This window comes from Lepidochelys kempii, chromosome 1 (assembly GCF_965140285.1).
Source record: "Lepidochelys kempii isolate rLepKem1 chromosome 1, rLepKem1.hap1, whole genome shotgun sequence".
In the NCBI taxonomy this organism is placed as follows: Eukaryota; Metazoa; Chordata; order Testudines; family Cheloniidae; genus Lepidochelys; species Lepidochelys kempii.
Window position 1 is genome coordinate 130,906,112 of NC_136380.1, and position 19,548 is coordinate 130,925,659.

At 42.7% G+C, this 19,548-nt stretch overlaps 1 protein-coding gene across 6 annotated transcripts in view; it reads left to right on the plus strand.

Annotated features, from left to right (window-relative positions):
• Positions 1–19,548, plus strand: part of STS (steroid sulfatase) — a 174,959-nt gene that overhangs the window by 1,011 nt on the left and 154,400 nt on the right. Inside the window, exon 2 of one of the 6 annotated variants that reach the window (XM_073354328.2) lies at positions 19,191–19,288. The exons of the other annotated variants lie outside the window; for them this stretch is intronic. The gene's annotated coding sequence lies outside the window, so the exon portion shown is untranslated. The remainder of the gene's footprint in view (positions 1–19,190; positions 19,289–19,548) is intronic. 6 annotated transcript variants of the gene reach the window in all.

A 19,548-nucleotide genomic window follows, 5' to 3' on the forward strand; every position in this document is an offset into this window, starting at 1 on the left:
TGGGGGAATAGTCACTCCCCTGAGTGACGTAAATTTTATCGAAGTTGGCGGTAGTGCAGGCACAGTCTTATGCGGTGTCGACGCTGCACCTTTGTCAGTAAAACTTTTGTCGGTCGGGGTGTGAAAAAACCATCCCCTTAGGGCCAAAAGTTTACCGACAAAAAGTGCCAGTGTGGACAGCGCTTTGTCGGCAGGAGACGCTCTCCCACTGACAAAGCTACCGCGCCTCATTCGGGGTGGTTTTATTTTGTCGGAAGGAGAGCTCTCCCCTATTGACAAAGAGTGGCTACATTGCCTACCTTAGCGGCAATGTAAGCCTGTAAGCAGTGGCGGATTAGCCACTGGGCCAAGGAGGTGGGGTGGCAAGGTGAAGGAAGCTGGGGGCGGCAAGTTGTATGGGCCCGGGGTGGTCCGTGCTCCACCAATATGAGAGCACAGAGGCCCAGCTCCACCAGAGTTCGGGGACAGATCTCTCTTGCGGCCCCACCTATCGCCCCCGCGTGCTTTCCCCGGAGCATCCCTCCTGGCCATGCATGCCGACCACAGGCTATTTAGAAGGACACGGGGGCCCCTGTCATCACCACCAGTGTTACGCTAATAAAATAATACCAATAGGATCTTATGAGAGGGATAAGGCAAAAGAAACGTCACATTTATTGTAAATACAACCAAACATTACTATATGCAATTCCTATATAGATCCATTCACGCACACAGACATTCACACAGGTTCTGCAAAGAGGTTGTTATAGTTACCAGCCTAGATGTTGCTCGTGCCAAGTCACTGGCCAGGTGGCCTGGACACAAGTGGAGCCAAGTCGTTGTCAGATGCGCATCCAATGCTCCCAGAGGGTGGTCACAGAACCAGACTCAAAGAACGCAGTCCCGGGGTCCAATCTTTATAGGTCTCTGGTTCAATACAAATCTATGGAAGTTGCTTCATCATGTTGAATTTATAATTGAGATTACCATCAATCAGCTCAATCAGCAGGTGGTACATTCATGATGGCTCCATGACGGCTGGGTGTTATCTTCTTGTTCTTCCTTGATGTGTTTTGGGTGGATTCCGGTTTGCCCTCCGGGGGTCATCCAATTATCTCCACTCTGCATATTCTTCGGCTCATCGATACCAAGGTTGTAATTCTTAGGATTAGGCTGGCACCATTTACTAACCAATTATTTACCTGCTTCAGACATTCAAGTCCATGCACTCATTATTCATTCTTGTACTCAAAAACACAGTCTAATGACTTTTTTGGGTTTAACAAGTTTTATCCCACTGTTTTTCCCTCTTTGGTTACAAAGATTTATATAGGCATGATAAGGGGCCCCCGCGGGGGAGGAAGAGCGTCAGGGTGTTGCTTCAAAGAACAGCATTGTTTTCTCAAAGTTCTTATCACTCTCCAGCACAGACTCTTTGTCCCGTACGGGCCATTCTTATCATCTCCTTGCATAGCCTATTAACTCAGTCCTTGTACCACTCTGAGATAATTTGCACTTTGGCCTTGCATTTGTTACAGAGTGAAATTCAAAATAATAGTACAGCATGGAACTGATATTCATAATCTTTTACAATACCTATATAACTCTTATATCTATCTTTATTTCTACTACTACTTGATTATAATTTTACCATACTTATATAACTGCGAGGGTGACCCAACACCGGCAGTGCAATGGGGCTAAAGCGGCTTCCTGCCTGCCCACCCGCTACGCTTCTGCAAGCAGCCGGCACATCCCTGCGGCCCCTGAGGGGGAGGAGTGTCTCCGCGCGCTGCCCCCACTCCGAGCGCGGACTCTGCCAACTGCAGCCAATGGGAGCTGTGGGGGCTCTGCCTGCGGGCAGCAGCGCATGGTGACCCCTCCGCCCCGCCCCCGCCTAGGACCTGCTGCCAGAGGAGGGTGTGGGTCGCTTTCGGGAGCCGCCCGAGGTAAACGTTGCACCCCTCACGCTCTCCTGTACCCCAACTCCCTATCCCAGCCAAGACCCCTCACCCAAACTCCTTCACAGATCCAGCACCCTCTCCTACACTCCAATCTCCTGCCCCAGTCCAGACCAAGCACCCAAATTCCCTCCTACTTTGGTCTGGTGTACACTGTAGATAGGGTTGCCAATTTGCTAATCTCACAAAACCGAACACCTTAGCCTCGCCCTCACCCTACCCCTTTCCTAAAGCCTTACCCCTTCTCCAAGGCCCTACCCCCCACTCACTCCATCCCTGCCCCCCCCCCGGTCACTCGCTCTCTCCCACCCTGACTCACTTTCACCGGAGTGGGGCAGCAGGTTGGGGTGTGGGAAAGGGTGAGGGCTCCAGCTGGGGTTTTGTGCTCCAGCTGGGGTTTTGTGCTCCAGCTGGGGGTATGGGCTCCGGGGTGGGGCCACAGATGAGGGGTTAAGAGTGCGGGAGAGGTGAGGTCTTCGGTTGAGGGGTGTGTGCTCTGGGGTGGGGTAGGGGATGAGGGATTTGGGGTGAAGGAGGGGGCTCCGGACTGGAGCCAAGATGTTCGGAGTGCAGGAGGGGGCTCAGGACCAAGGTAGGTGGTTGGGGTGCGGGAGGGGATGTGGGATCTGGCGGGGGGTGTAGGCTCTGGGATGGGGCTGGGGATGAGGTGTTTCGGGTGCAGGAGGGGGTGCGGGTTCTGGAAGGGAATTTGGGTGTGGGAGGGAGCTCAGGGATGGGATACGGAGTTGGGGGGCGGGAGGGAGTCTGAAGCTCCATGAGGGAGTTTGGGTACGGGAGGGGGCTAAGGGCTGGGTTGGGGTGCAGGAAGGGATTCGGGGTGTGGGCTCTAGCTGGGCGGCACTTACCTGAGTCGGCTCCCAGAAGTGGCTGGCATGTACAGATGGCTCCTAGGCACAGGGCCAGGGAGCTCTGCCCCCGCCCGCAGGCACTGCCCCCGTAGCTCTCATTGGCCACAGTTCCTGGCTGATGGGAGCTGCAAAGCCGGCGCTCAGGGCTGGGGCAGCACGTGGAGCCCCCTGGCCCCGCTGCCTAGGAGCCAGACATGCCGTCCGCTTCTGGGAGCCGTGCAGAGCCATGGAGCCTGCCTTAGCCCCGCTGTGCCGCCGTCTGAACTTTTAGCTACCCGGTCACCACCATGAGAGACGTAGAGTCAAAATCGATGTAGTTTGGTCAACACAGCATTAGTGTAGACACTGAATTGCTTACGTCAACTGTTACAGCTTTCAGGAGCCATCCCACAATGCCCCACACTGACAGTACAATCAATACAAGTGCTGCTGGTGAGGACGCGCACCGCCAACACAAGGAGAAAAGTATAGACATGCACAGGCTATGTAATTACAGTGGCAGCCAGGGCTGTCCCTAGGGGGGTGGGCGCCCAGATTTGCCGTACCCTAGGGACGGCTCTGGCGGCAGTTGTATGCTAACATAAGTTAGGTCAACTTAATTTTGTAGTGTAAACATGGCCCTTGTCTCAGATACCAAGTATGTCACTTTTCCTAATAATTTTGTCAACTGGGAATCGGATTGTGATCTTTAAAAAACAAACACACACACACAATGCATGGACAAAAGAAAAAATGTGAATCTGTTATGTGGCAAATTCCTTTATAATTGACACAGTGCTTAGAATACCAGCATATCAGTTGCTCCAGGAGCTGCTGTAAGAGTGTAGGCAGTTTATCAGGGGTTTCTAGCAAGGATTTGTTTATCAAGTGTGTCTAACAAATACCAGGGTAGTCAGTGATTAAAAGCGTAGTTGTATATATAATTTAATATATTTTCCCTAATATAATATTCTAATTAATTAAGCTTTGTCACCTACATTAGTTGATAATGTGACATCAGTACTCACTGACTACAAGAAATTACATCACAATGAGCCATGTAACATGAAACACAGTGATTTTCATATGCAAAAAAGGTTTCTGTGCAAATTTTTTTTTTAAAAAAAGAGATTCCTTCTAACATTTTGAAAATATAACCAAACTATCTTTACCAAAAAATTTGTCTGTCTCATGGAGAGCTTTTGAATATGTTAAAAATCGGTGAATCTCAGACAGACCCCATTCTATAAATCAATCAATCAGTCGTATTCTAAGGAAGATTCATCTTCTTACAGCTGGATGCTCTGCATTACAAAATTGTATTGTGTTTAAACATGATTGTGATCAAGTTAGCTGACCGAATGATGACTGCAATTTGTCCTACTCTACATTGGCTGGGTCAACTGTGATCAGTATTATGTCAGCTAATTCTTCACAGTTACATTCCAATACAAGAAAATCCTCCAATATAAATAGACAATCCCCCTTAGCTTTATTCAGTATAATTACATCCACTTAATAGACAAATGAAGGCGGGGGGGTGGGGGTGGGGGGAGTCCAAGAAGACACAATAAGGTCATAGTATGGTATCCTCACAAACAACTAAAATAGCTAATTCCAGTTTTATTGGATGCCATTACATAATTTGACTCATAAATATCACAACAATAGTGTTTTCTTGAAACAGGGGAAGAAAAAATAGGAGGGTATGAAGGGAAATGGTATAATTGTCTTTATTATTTTAATGACTTTATTTTTAATTTTAAACTTTTCCATGCGATGTGATGAGTCATGACCCATTTAAATCATTTGTGCAGTTGTGATTTGTGAGAACATGCAGTGGGGTGGAGATACAATGATACGCAGAAGGCTAATAAGGAGCCATGGTCTGCTTGGTGAGAAGGATGGAAATGGGGTATAGGGATACAATCATGCTGTTAGGCCCTCAACCTGCAAAGATTAAGCAAATGCTTAACTTTACATACGGTCAATAGTCTCAATGACTCTCAGTGCATATAGCTAAGCATGTGCATAAATCTTTACAGCAGTGGTTCTCAATCAGGAGTACGTATACCCCATGGGAGTACACTGAGGTCTTCCGGTGGTACATCCACTCATTTAGATATTTGCCTAATTTTACAACAGGCTACAGAAAAAGCACTAGCAAAGTTAGTACAGACTAAAATGTCATACAGACAATGACTTGTTTTTACTGCTCTATATACTATACACTGAAATGTAAGTACAATATTTATATTCCAATTGATTTATAATTACATGGTAAAATAAGAAAGTAAGCAATTTTTCAGTAATAGTGTACTGTGACACTTTTGTGTTTTTATGTCTGATTTTGTAAGCAAGTAATTTTTAATTGAGGTTAAACTTGGGGGTACACAAGACAGATCAGACTCCTGAAAGGGGTACAGTAATGTGGAAAGATTGAGAGCCACTGCTTTTTTACAGGATCAGGGCCTTACTTGGTATGGTCACATGTGGAAGGTCAATTATATTGTGTTGGTTTCTAATAAATATAAATTAACACCCTGTGGACAATACTGGAAAAGGATGTTTTTAAAAATACCTCACTCCCCAAAAAAAACAACTTTCTTAGGTTTTGCACAGGCAAAGAGAATTTCATCTATAAGTAACATCTGTTGGAAATGTTCAGGTGCAAGTGAGTGCAATTGAATGCCCAGTTAGGGGCGAGATAGCGAGTATGCAGTTCATGTACAATTATTTTGTGTTGTAATGTTACCTCAGTATCATTTCCTAACTCAGGGCCTGGGCCCTGATTCAGGAAAGAATTTAAGCAAATACATAACTTTAATTCAATGAAACTTAAGAACATGCTTAAGAACTTTTTCTGTGTTGCATTGGACTTAAGTATTGCTTTCAGAAAGAACATATTTGTCTTAAATTATCGTATTCTGAAATGCATGGATGAGACCTGAGACATTTCAGAAACATGATCCCAATAATAGCAGTCTTTACAGAGGTGATAGAAATATGCTGTACCGTATATACCACTCTGAAATTAGTTTTGTTTTTCTTGTTGTCCTGCAGGCAGCTGTGGCAAAGAGGATAAACTGATCTAAATCTATTTTGCTTTTAATTTTAAAAGGAATCTAAAGACAAAAATAACCCAGTAACTTAGAAGCCTTCACAATGACTTAAATAAAAGCTTATAAACCCATTATTAGTAATAAATTACCTGGAGTGGTTTATAATTAAATGAAATGAACAAATTGAGATTCAAGACAGTTGCAATACTTGAGTCTTCTAAGCCCTAATAAAAGAAACACATCCCAATTGTAAGGGACTGGGACATAGGCAGTGTTGCATAGAAGTCACAGGCTAATGTCCACAAGTCAGCAGTCAGAGAGCAGGGAGTAGAGTAATCACTAGAGTCGGGATCAATAAGCAAGAGTCAGGCTGGGATCAGACTCCAGACATAGTTGTTAGGCTGGAATCAGAAGGCAAGAGTCAGGCTGGGGTCAGAGACTAGAGAGACTGAAAGCAAAGTGAGATCTGGCATCATAACAGGCCAGAAGCCTCTGTGGTGTCCAGACAATTCCCTGGGGCACCCTCCAGGGTTAAATAGTGAGCATGAGCCAATCAGAGGGCTGCAGGGTGTTATTATTCTGGATCATTTTGGAAGTACTTCCTGCAGTACTTAATCTCCACAGTGCTTCTTGGATACAGCTCTGCATGGCCCCTAGTGGTGAAGTGGGTATGTCAGCTACTTCCTGTTCTGCAGGTCTGGGTTCTAGTCCCATAGATCTTTCACAGCTGCTACTCTGAAACCTATATGAATAGAGAGTGTTGTGGCAAAAATCTTTCACCTTAAGAACATGAAGCAAGTTAATGTCATTGTTTCTGCCTGTGTTCTTACAATTAAAAGAGAATATGAGCCCCTCAAGGCTGACTGGCAAAGGGCCTTTCATACTGTAGCTCACATCAGGCCTGATACACTTTTTGCCCCACCACGCTGTTTAAGTACCTTGATGAATCAGGTTGTAACATGTATCAAAGGCACAGTTAATTCAGTTAGTTTTCCAAATAACATGCAATATTCCAAGCAGAGGAACGTACAGTAAAAGTTTAATTTACTTTCAGAAATAGCAACAATATTTGTAAAACAGGAAACTCACCCAGAAAAAACACATACCCAAGAAGCTACCTTTACTTTAATACTAAGTAACTAGAGGGCAAAGTCTTAACCTCAGTGGTCCCACACAATCAAATATGTGTGCCTGACTTTGATAGCCTGGTAATTCCTGCTGTTACTTGATTCTCAGACATTCCCTCTAGATTTTTCTAAAGTGAACGATATCTCACTGTGATGCTGCAGAATTTAAAGACTCCTAGATTTCCACTTCATCATCCATAGAATCTCACAACCATGCTAAAGGCATAATCCTAATTTCCACTAGCCATGAGTAATGCAGTCATACTAGTCTTATGCCAATAGAACATTCATATCACATCACACCATTGTGTATTCTGTGCCAAATCCTAAAGCACCCCAATGCCTCCTGATCTGTTCTGGCTTGACTGATCTTCAGGTTGTCATGATGGTACAGTAAGGGGTGCAGAGTACAGGAGGTCTTGAGTAGTCCGGAAGTCCTAGATCTACCAAGGTATTTAGGCTCCTAGCTTCCAGTGAAATCAATATATTTGTGTATATGGGCCAAAGTGCTCTGGACATTTCACTGACTGCGGATCCCTGACACTCATTTCTCCCGTGCAGAATCCATAGAGGCCACTACTATCCTGGGGCATCAGAAGCCCCAGCAGAGTCACTTGTGTGTGGTAAAGAAAGAGAAGTATTTAGGAATCAAGGTTCTTACTGTGAACCCTCCAAAAACTTGATAGAAAAGATATTAGGAATTTTAGGTATCGGGAAACATCAGGGGCCCTCTCTCCTTCTCCCTGAGAGTGGGGTGTTTGGGGGCCAATCAGATTGCCAGTTGAATGCTCTGTGTATATTGTTAAATATATATGGTACCACCAAAAAGAAAAAAAAAGAAAAGGAGATGCAACATGACCAAGTTAAAATATAATACTTATAATAAATACATTGTTAATCAACCAGCAAATAAATACATTATAAACCATGCATATCATTGGTGTTCAAGCAGAACTCCCTGTTGAAATCAGTGAGGAGTTGTGCCTAAAAATCAATGGTATTATGGTCTTGTGGACTGTATTTTACTTCAGACAGAATTTGGAATTCTAATTAACTTATTTTATCATTTGGTTGAAATATTTTCCTGATCTGTCAATTTATTTTGTCTGAAGTAATACACTATAGCATTTTTCCTGAATTGCTGTTTTGTGTCCTATGCCTAGATCAGAAGTAATTCCAAAATGGTCAGTTAATAGACCTATAGCAGAGAAGACCTGCTCAGCAATAAGTGCACCAGCAATAAATTCCTCCAAAGCTTTAAATCTAAACAAAAAATCATACATATTTAATGTTTTTTTTCTGCAAAGTAGAATAGCAGTGCACAATAGATAAGTGTTCCTATTTTCTCTTTAACTGGCAAGTAATTGAACCAATAACAATGATGAGATTTTTGTGCTCCTTTCTCACTGACTTGTCCTCTCCTGCAGCTTTTTTTCTCTCCACAGCAATAAAATAAAATAACCCCCCTCTATGGCTGATATAGGGCCTGAATCTGCACCATTTAAGTCAAAGGGAGCTTTTTCATTGATTTCAGGAGGTGCAGGATCAGGTCTATAATGATTAGAAAACACTAATCACTCAATTAAAATTAGCTAAATATGCAGAAGTATAGAGGTCCCCAAATTTACCTACTTTCACCGTAAGAAAATGGAATGTTCCAAAAGGAGCATAAGTTTGTCTGGAAGATTGACAGTAGCCATTCAGGTATCTGAATAAGTAACTAACTAGACGTGGGACTTTTATCTCACCCCTATAAACATAATTCTAAAATTTGGGGAAACTTTGCAGACTGCAACAGTTTTTCGCATCAGTGACTGATATCAGTGGGACTACTCATGGAGTAAGGTGCTGTTCAACATAAAGAAGAGTATCAGAATCTGGCCCGCTAATATCAAGGTGATAAGCTTTCTGCTTCAAAGTTTGATTCAGATCTCACTTGCAGTATTTAAAATGTCGTGTCAAAAGCTACTGTGTGTGTTCTGATGCCACTCATCTAATTAAAAAATTAAACCCATATCTTTATGGGCAACCATTGCCCATATATTTCATAATTGAAATTATAAATTTAAATATTACTCTTAATTTAAAGAGGTCTAGGGATAAATATCTAACCCATGAAGAGCAAGTACTTAATACAAATTGAAAGGGATCCGTGCAGGCTCCAAGTATGAGAAATGAATTCATCATAAATCTGATGATGTAGCTATCTACAAAAGAGGTTACAGAACGATTTGTTATGTAATTATTTCATAAATATTAGACATGTCATTTAGACCAGTTGGTACCACAATCTATAACAGATTAGTGTTGTGTTAACTAAATTTGACAGCCTTACTCCATAATCTACTGTAATAGTTTTAACTGAATTTTTTAGCCTAACAACTGTGCCCTCATCTGAAACAGCAAAACTAGGTTAATGCAATTTCCTAAAAGCTAATAACAAGATTTTCAATATTAATAGTGATATATATTCTAATTAAGTAGAAGGTGCCATCTTAAAATCAGCCACCTCATGCTGGGATCCTGTCTGATCTTGCAAACTGCACAGGATCAAATTGAGTCAGTTCTTGGATGGGAGAACTCTCAGGAAAACCTAGCTGCAGGAAACATTGGATTTGATTCAGTAGGTGGCACTCTTGTCTCTTGAATCTGTAACAGACCAAACTTCTTGCATCATGTTGGAGGACCTCTGCAGTTAGAGCTGGGATTGATTTGCAGTTATTAAAGATCTCATGTTGCTTTATTGTGTAAGAGTAGATGTGTCAATTCTGGTAACCTAGCCAAATTTCAACTAGGCCAAATTAGTATTTTGGTATTTCAACGCAAATATAGATTCAGGTGCATATCTTAAAACATCATTTTGGCATTTAGATATCAAGGTGTTACTCTTCGGGTTTTTCAGGATACACAGATTGCTGAAGTGTTGAGAAATTCCTTTTTTCAGCTTATCCAGTTATGAAGCCTTATACACTCTTCTCACATAGACCCAGTCAACATTATCCACTTTCATCATTTCCATGTTCTACTCATAACTCACTCTATCTAGGATTTGACACAACCACTACAAAAATATCAAATCTGGTAAGACATATCTCTAAGTTCCTCGTTAACAATATGAGTGTCACCACAGAAAATCACAGATTCCACTGGCTCCAAGTGTGGTTCAAATAGTAATCTAAGTCTTTGTCCTATTATACAAAGTATTCCTGGAGTTACCGAATACTCCAGAAATTATACTTCCACAGTACCCATTGGTGAATATGTTCCACAGAGTGATGCAGCCAAATAGACCCAGCTTCTGACTGTTTGGCAGTGAGAAAAAAAATATTCTTGGTTTTGGAATCCCTATTGCAGAACTTTTTTCTAGAGATATCAGACTAAGGCCATGACAAGCAGTGAACTGATCAAGGTGCAAAACCCACCTTTTTATTGAAGTTTTTCTACAGTATAGAGTCATCTTTTTGTTTCTTCATTTGTTTGTTTTAAATCATAGCCACGCAAAGTCCAGAGGAACAGAATAAGAAAAAACTGTCTTTTTGTTGTTGTTTTGGGATTCTATAATTGTATACAGTATGTCCTGAAAATACCCCTTAGATTTCAGCATGATAGAAGGTTTTAAAGGTGCAGAAATATAGAAAGTTAAACTAAAAGAAGTCTCTCTCCATATTTAACTTTTTTAATGGTGTGTACCCTTTGCACCCCTATTCAAGACCAGAGAAGCATTTGTAGATATATTTTGAGATATTGTAAACGCTTTGACTAGACAGATTGGATTAGAGTGCAGGAACATTCAACCTTTTGTATTAAAGGTGAATTTGTCAACCATGGTTGTGCCAAAGGTTTATGTACTGCCCAGTCCAGCAAAGCATTTAAGCACTGAGTTAACTTTAAGCATATGAGTAGTCTTGTTTAAGTCAACAGGACTACTCAACTACTTAAAGGACATGCTCAGGTTCTTGGTTGAACTGGGATCCAAAGTTCAACTTTCCTGACATTCTTCGTGGTCACTGGGTTTTCCATGTGCTCCTTTCTGACAGCAGCCCACATCTGCACTGAACATTTAGCGAGTGGGCAACCTTCTAGCTTACCCATTTGATCCAATGCTCCATAACTTTGTGCCCTCTTTCTCTTTCTGAACAGAATTTAGAAGCAAAGCTAGTTTTCCTCATCTCTGAGAATGGTCCATAGGTATTATCCCCATACCAACCTAAACACAGATATTTTTTTAAAAAAACAACAATGTTACAAATCTGAGAAAAAATCAAAGCAAATAAAAGTGAAGTGCTATAAAATCTTATATATTTTTTCTTCTAAAGTCTGGTCAGAAACACCACTGGTAGTAAGTCAAGTAATAATATGTGTGTGTCCTTCAGGCTTACAGTTTCCCTTACTAGGCTCATCTCCAATAGGAAAATTACCTGTTGCTTACAGCAGATGCTGCAAATAGTTTAAGTGCTAGTGTTGTCAGACAAAACTGTTTTCATCACCAAGAGAAAACATGATTGAGACCATGTTTCACCATAAGTCAAATGGAACCTTTCACTCTTATTAGCATCCCAGTCCCAGTTCCCTGCCCGCTGTGTCAGTGAAGTCATTCAGTTATAATATTAAGTCACTTTAGTCCTTAGGTGTAAAGATCCATTAAAATTAATTGATTTCTAATCAAACACAGGTTATACAATAAGCATTAAGATCAATACCATTCCATTTTATGTTCCAGTTTTTCCAATACTCAATTAGTAGACAGCTTATTTTTCCTCTTCTGTCACTTAGCATGTAGCACTTCAACAGCACCCTCTAAATCTTTTGCATACCATTTTGGTCAAAATAAAGTCTTTGTTGTTGTAATTCCAGATTGAACCATTATGAATTTTCAGACTAGGCTTGCCAACCCTCCCAGTTTCACTGGGAGTCTCCTGGAATCAGGCTTTATCTCCTGGAGGCTACTGCAGCCAAACCAGGAGATTTTAGGTGTTAAAAGTCCAGCGGTTCAGCAGAACTAAAGCAGGCTCCCACCTACCCTGGCCCCGCACCGCTCCCGGAAGAAGCCAGCATGTCCCTGTGGCCCTTGGGGAGGTGGGGGCAGGGGGTCTCTGCGTGCTGTCCCCGCCCCCAGTGCTGACTCTGCAGCTCCCATTGGCCAGGACCTGTGACCAGTGGGAGCGGTGCCCATGGGCAGGGGCAGCGTTTGGAGACCTCCCCCCCAGCCCCACCAACTATGAGCCGCTGCCAGAGGGATGTGCCCATCGCTTTCGCAAGCCTCCTAAGGTAAGCGCCATCTCCCTCACCCCCTCCTGCATCCCAACCCCCTACCCCAGGCTCAGCCTGGAGCCTCCTCCTACACTCCGATCCCCTCAGCCCCAACCCAAAGCCCACAGCCCCTTCCACACCTCAACCACCTGCTCCAGCCCAGTGAAAGTGAGTGAGGGTGGGGGAGAGCAAGCGACGGAGAGGGGGGGCTGGATTGAGTGGGGGCGGGGACTTGGGGAAAGGGCAGGGCAGAGGGCGAGGCAAGGTTGTTTGGGTTTCTGTGATTAGACAGTTGGCAACCCTATTTCAGATTAATTTAGCAATCTTGTCATTTCAATTAGGTCAGGTCTATATTGTAATTTTAGTCAGACTATTGTATACCCAGACAATCTCAGATCCCTTTACTACTGTTTGTATCAGAGCACAGTGTGTGCACTTCAGAAAGGTAGGAAAATATCAAATCACCTGTTTTCTCTCCTTATGAAAGCTTCTGCTGCACCCAGTGTACGGCTTGTTATAGCTGTACAAAGCAACATCTCTCAGTGGCTGCCAGAAGGCATTACTTCTAAGAATTTTCACTTATGGTGAGAAGAGGTGGATGAAAAATTTTGAGATATATGTATAAATAAAAAATATGGATGATATTTTTCACAAAATATTTTTTTTAAAATGTGAAGACTTGGTTGATGTTTTTCAACAAGTTGTAAGACAGTGGAAAGGGATATAGTTTTACAAATCTGAAGAGTTCACTCCAGAGCTAGTGAACAAGAAGCTAGTATTTAAAAATTAAAAATAAACACAGTAAAACATGAAGGTTGGCAATTGCAATCTCAGTTGTTTGGTAGGTGTGATGCTACAAGTGTGATGCTACAAGTATGCTATGATGGGTTGGACCCCCTCCCCCTGCCAGCCAGGATGCCACCTGATGTTCTGGGGTTCCACGGAGCCCGCCTGTTCCACCTTGGGTGACCAGATGTCCCGATTTTATAGTGACAATCCCAATATTTGGGGCTTTTTCTTATATAGGCTCCTATTACACCCCACCTGCTGTCCCAATTTTTCACATTTGCTATCTGGTCACCCTAGTTTTACCAGCCTGTGTTTCCTCACCCTGTCCTTGCTGTGCCAGGCCCTCAAGCCTTCTCTAGCACACACACAGGTAATGCCACACCCAGCTGCAGACACAGACTGAAATCAGCTCTGTATGGGGAGATTCAGCTCAGGACCTTACCCAGCACTGACGTGCACACCTTCTTTGGGGTGTAAACCCAAAATTATATTGTCTTGCACTGTATAGAGAGATCTGTACAGCATAAGCTCATAAAAAATTGCCCTCTTCCTCAACGTGGAGAGAGATATGCACAGCTTTTTGCCCTCCTTCCCCAGATATGAATTGCACAAACTGGGTTTTGAAATAAACAAGAAATAAGTTTATTAACTACAAAAGGTAAATTTTAAGTGAATATAAGGGATTGCAAACAGAACAAAGCAGATTACTGAGCAAATAAAACAAAACTTTCAACCTAAGTTTAATCACTAAAGAAAGAGGTTACAAAATATAATTTCTCACCCTAAATACTGTTTTTGGCAGCTCACAGAGTTTCTGCAGCTTAGTGTTCCAGTCATTTCTCTTTACAGACTAGACCCCTGTCTCAGCCTGCATTCAGCCCTTGCCTTCCCCAGCTTAGTTCCTTTGTCTCTTCAGATGCTTTCAGCAATCTTCCTTCTTGGGCGGGAAGGCAATGAAGAAGAGCCCTGATTGACTCACTTCCCAGCCTTGAGTAGGATTTACATAAGGTGGGAATCCTTTGTTACCAGTAGAAAAATACCAACAGTGTCCAAGATGGTACTCTGTACCTGGTGACATCATAAGATGACCCTGCAGTGTCAAAGCAATATCCCAGGAAGCTCCACAGGAACGTGGGAGGTTACTGTTGTGATGGGTTGGATCACAAAAACCCCCTTGGGGCTGCCAACTGATGTGCCAAGACTACTTCTGCCCCTGCTTTCCCTGCCAGGTTTGGACTTCAGCACCTTGTCTTAAATATAAAAAAGAAGCTTACAAGAAGTGGAAGATTGGACAAATGACCAGGGAAGAGTATAAAAATGTTGCTCGGGCATGTAGGAATGAAATCAGGAGGGCCAAATCACACCTGGAGCTGCAGCTAGCAAGAGATGTTAAGAGTAACAAGAAGGGTTTCTTCAGGTATGTTGGCAACAAGAAGAAAGCCAAGGAAAGTGTGGGCCCTTTACTGAATGAGGGAGGCAACCTAGTGACAGAGGATGTGGAAAAAGCTAATGTACTCAATGCTTTTTTTGCCTCTGTCTTCACGAACAAGGTCAGCTCCCAGACTGCTGCGCTGGGCAACACAGCATGGGGAGTAGGTGGCCAGCCCTCTGTGGAGAAAGAAGTGGTTCGGGACTATTTAGAAAAGCTGGACGTGCACAAGTCCATGGGGCCGGACGAGTTGCATCCGAGAGTGCTAAAGGAGTTGGCGGCTGTGATTGCAGAGCCATTGGCCATTATCTTTGAAAACTCATGGCGATCGGGGGAAGTCCCGGACGACTGGAAAAAGGCTAATGTAGTGCCCATCTTTAAAAAAGGGGAAAAGGAGGATCCTGGGAACTACAGGCCAGTCAGCCTCACCTCAGGAAAAATCATAGAGCAGGTCCTCAAGGAATCTATCCTGAAGCACTTACATGAGAGGAAAGTGATCAGGAACAGCCAGCATGGATTCACCAAGGGAAGGTCATGCCTGACTAATCTAATCGCTTTTTATGATGAGATTACTGGTTCTGTGGATGAAGGGAAAGCAGTGGATGTATTGTTTCTTGTCTTCAGCAAAGCTTTTGACACGGTCTCCCACAGTATTCATGTCAGCAAGTTAAAAAAGTATGGGCTGGATGAATGCACTATAAGGTGGGTAGAAAGTTGGCTAGATTGTCGGGCTCAACGGGTAGTGATCAATGGCTCCATGTCTAGATGGCAGCCGGTATCAAGTGGAGTGCCCCAAGGGTCGGTCCTGGGGCCGGTTTTGTTCAATATCTTCATAAATGATCTGGAGGATGGTGTGGATTACACTCTCAGCAAATTTGCGGATGATACTAAACTAGGAGGAGTGGTAGATACGGTGGCAGGTAGGGATCAGATACAGAGGGCCCTAGACAAATTGGAGGATTGGGCGAAAAGAAATCTGATGAGGTTCAACAAGGATAAGTGCAGGGTCCTGCACTTGGGACGGAAGAATCCAATGCACCGCTACAGACTAGGGACCGAATGGCTAGGCAGCAGTTCTGCGGAAAAGGACCTAGGGGTGACAGTGGACGAGAAGCTGGATATGAGTCAACAGTGTGCCCTTGTTGCCAAGAAGGCCAATGGCATTTTGGGATGTATAAGTAGGGGCATAGGCAGCAGATCGAGGGATGTGATCGTTCCCCTCTGTTCGACATTGGTGAGGCCTCATCTGGAGTACTGTGTCCAGTTTTGGGCCCCGCACTACAAGAAGGATGTGGAAAAATTGGAAAGAGTCCAGCGGAGGGCAACAAAAATGATTAGGGGTCTAGAACACATAACTTATGAGGAGAGGCTGAGGGAACTGGGATTGTTTAGTCTGCAGAAGAGAAGAATGAGGCGGGATTTGATAGCTGCTTTCAACTACCTGAGAGGTGGTTCCAAAGAGGATGGTTCTAGACTATTCTCAGTGGTAGAAGATGACAGGACAAGGAGTAATGGTCTCAAGTTACAGTGGGGAAGATTTAGGTTGGATATTAGGAAAAACTTTTTCACTAGGAGGGTGGTGAAACACTGGAATGCGTTACCTAGGGAAGTGGTGGAATCTCCTTCCTTAGAAGTTTTTAAGGTCAGGCTTGACAAAGCCCTGGCTGGGTTGATTTAATTGGGGATTGGTCCTGCTTTGAGCAGGGGTTTGGACTCGATGACCTCCTGAGGTCCCTTCCAACCCTGATATTCTATGATTCTATGATTCTAAGTCAGACACGCCAGTCTGCTCCAACACAGACCCAGGATCTAAACCACATGCCCCAAAGCTGCGGACTTGATTGAAAGCAAATTAAGAAGTGTTCCTGTCTTTAACACTCAGATGCCCAACTCTAAACCCCAAATAAAACTATTTTACCCTGTATAAAGCGTATACAAGGTAAATTCATAAATTGTTCGCCCTCTATAACACTGATAGAGAGATATGCACAGCTGTTTGCCCCTCCCCTCCCCAGGTATTAATACATACTCTGGGTTAATTAATAAGTAAAAAGTGATTTTATAAAATACAGAAAGTAGGATTTAAGTGGTTCCAGGTAGTAACAGACAGAACAAAGTGAATTACCAAACAAAATAAAATAGAACACGCAAATTTGTCTAAGAAAACTGAATACAGATAAAAACCTCACTCAGTAAGCTTCCTTTTACAGACTAGTCTCCTTCTAGTCTGGGTCCAGCAATCACTCACACCCCTTGTAGTTACTGCCCTTTGTTCCAGTTTCTTTCAGGTATCCTTGGGGGTGGAGAGGCTATCTTTTGAGCAATCTGAAGACAAAATGGAGGGGTCTCCCAGGGGTTTAAATAGACTTTCTTTTGTGGGTGGACACCCTTCACTCCCCCTGTGTAGAATCCAGCTACAAAATGGAGTTTTGGGGTTGCATGGGCACATGTTCATGCATGACTCAGAACTTACAGGTAGCATCCATGGGTCACCTTATGGGGGGCACCGTCACAACTATCTTCGAAGTTCTGTTGGCCTTCTTAAATGACTCATCCAGGCTGATTGCCTGCTGTCTGGTGGGCGTTCCCCCAAGTACACACACGGTTGTAATTGTTACATAGTCAATATTCCTAACTTCAAATACAGAAATAATACATGTATACAAATTGGATAATCACATTCAGCAAATCATAACTTTTCCAATAGTACCTTATATGACCCATCTTGCATAAAATATATCTTAGTTGTGCCATATTCATATCCTAACAATATTTCTGTGAAGAATATGGGGCGTAGCGTCACATATGCTATCAAGCAGAGAAAAACTCACAATAAATGAAGTTCTAAAAAAATGCCAATGTAATAGCATTCTGTTAACTTTATGAATCTCATCAATAATATAACTTAGGCTTTGCATTTAGTAAGTGGTTCAAGAACACTGTACTGTGTTTTTTCTTTGCTCTTGCAGTTTACTTAAGCCTCTTCATTTTCAGTTTAAACCTATTTTTACCAAAAAAAATCCCGGGTTTTACAAAAAGTATTACTCTCCCTCCCCCCCCCCCCCAATTTTCACCCTACTTTTATGTCATTCAACTATATAAAAATAACTTGTTTTATTAGGAAAATACAATACATTGCATGAAATATATGTATTATGGTAATACATTAGTTTGTGTGTAACAAAGCTTCCTGTTAAAGTAAGGCTACGATTAGTCTAGAAGATACACACAATAAGCAAACAACTCTGACGTGTGTGCATATCTGAACATACTGATGAATCTCACACCCACCACATACACATTTCAAGCTGTTAGCAGGTAACGGTTTAAAGATTTGACACACTAAAATGGAAGAAAATGAACTCTATCAGAATATGTTTCAGAACACAAGGAAGTGTTCACAAGTTTTATTTGTGGATTAGAGATTGTTTTCTTAAACTCAAAGGTGGCATTGTGTTTTGAGTTCTGTTTTAGTACTGCAGCAAACCACACTGAATTCCGTTCATCAAAGCATTAATCTACTAAATACTCCCCCTCCCCTCATCCTTCCATCCACCAAAATAAACCCCAATATTTATCAGGAAAAAATATTAGAAGTTTTTTTCACCGATTTTTAGCTGTTTGTCTTGTTGCAGTAATAAACACCGATAAATTCCCAGGAACAAATAAATAAAATAAATACCAAAACATTTACTCCATTATTGTTAAGGCTATGATTTAGTCATTGATATTTTTAGTAAAAGTCATGGACAGGTCACAGGCAATAAGCAAAAATTCACGGCCGATGACCTGTCCATGATTTGTACTATAAATACCCCATACTAAATCTTTGGTTATCTGGGGGTCCCGTGGTGCTGCTGCTGCTGCTGGGGGGCTCCAGGGGTACTGCTCTGGGGGAAGAGGGGATGGCCCAGGGCACTGCTGCTCTGGATGGGGACGGCCTCGGGTGCCGCTGCTGCTCAAGGACTGCTGTTCCAGGGCAGCACCCAGGACCGCTGCTGCTCCAGCGGTGCCTGGGGCTGCCCAAGCAGCAGCTGGCCTCAGGACTTCCCCAGCTACTTGGCCAGCCCTGGGGTCAGCCGCACTGGCCGCTGCAAAAGTCATGGAAGTGCCAGAAAGTCACGGAATCCTAAATTATTGTCCCTGGAGAAAGGGTGTGGTTTTGTAGCCAGAGCGCAGGAATGGGAGCTATTCACTCTGGCACCAGCTCGCTGACATGTCTTTCAACTTGTCTCTCTGTCTTACTTAGTTTCCTTATATACAATATGAGAAGAGTAATATGTACCTCACAAGCATCTTGTGAAGCTAAATTAATACTTGCAAAGGGCTTTAATATCTCTTGTTAGAAGTTACTATCAGTAACAACTCAGTAGGAGTATTTTACCATACTCACAATAGGATGAACATTAAATTGCATCTTGGATTCTCTCCTTCCCTGTTTCCTACAGTGTGTTTCTAATTAATTAGAATTGAAAGGCCTACAGTAGTTGATCCAGTGCAACTGGAAGGTTTAAACTAAATTGTTTCTTTTAAGCTTATCTTTGCATACATATGAATTATGATAATTTGTTTGCCTTTGTTTCTTTATATATACACATACATAATATTATACATAGAGAGAAAGAGAGTGATTTTGAAGAAAGATATTGTGTAGTCTTTTTTACACTGTTTTATCTGTAGGGTCTGTATGCCAAGGACATACCCCCCTCTGTCATTCCTTACCCCCTCTGTCATTCCTACAGTTAATGGGAGTGGACTTTCCACCCATATAGTGGTGCTAAGTGCATGCAGCCAGCTTGTTTGAAATCTGGAGGCAGAAAGTGAAACAGCCTGCCGTGAGGTAAAGTATCTTCTTCTAATGTCTCTCCTATGTACTTATACTGTAAGATCTTTGGAACAAGGGACTGCTATATTTTTCAATCTCATGCAGCCATAAACACATTTTTTGGCACTCAATAAATTAATAATAATAATGTGCCAAAATGTCTTATTTTCCTCAGAAAAGTGAAGCAGTTTATGTTTTATAACAAAAAAAGAAAGTTGGTTGGTGAAAGACTCTGATAAGCCAAATCTACAAAAGATAATCTAGCAACCATAATG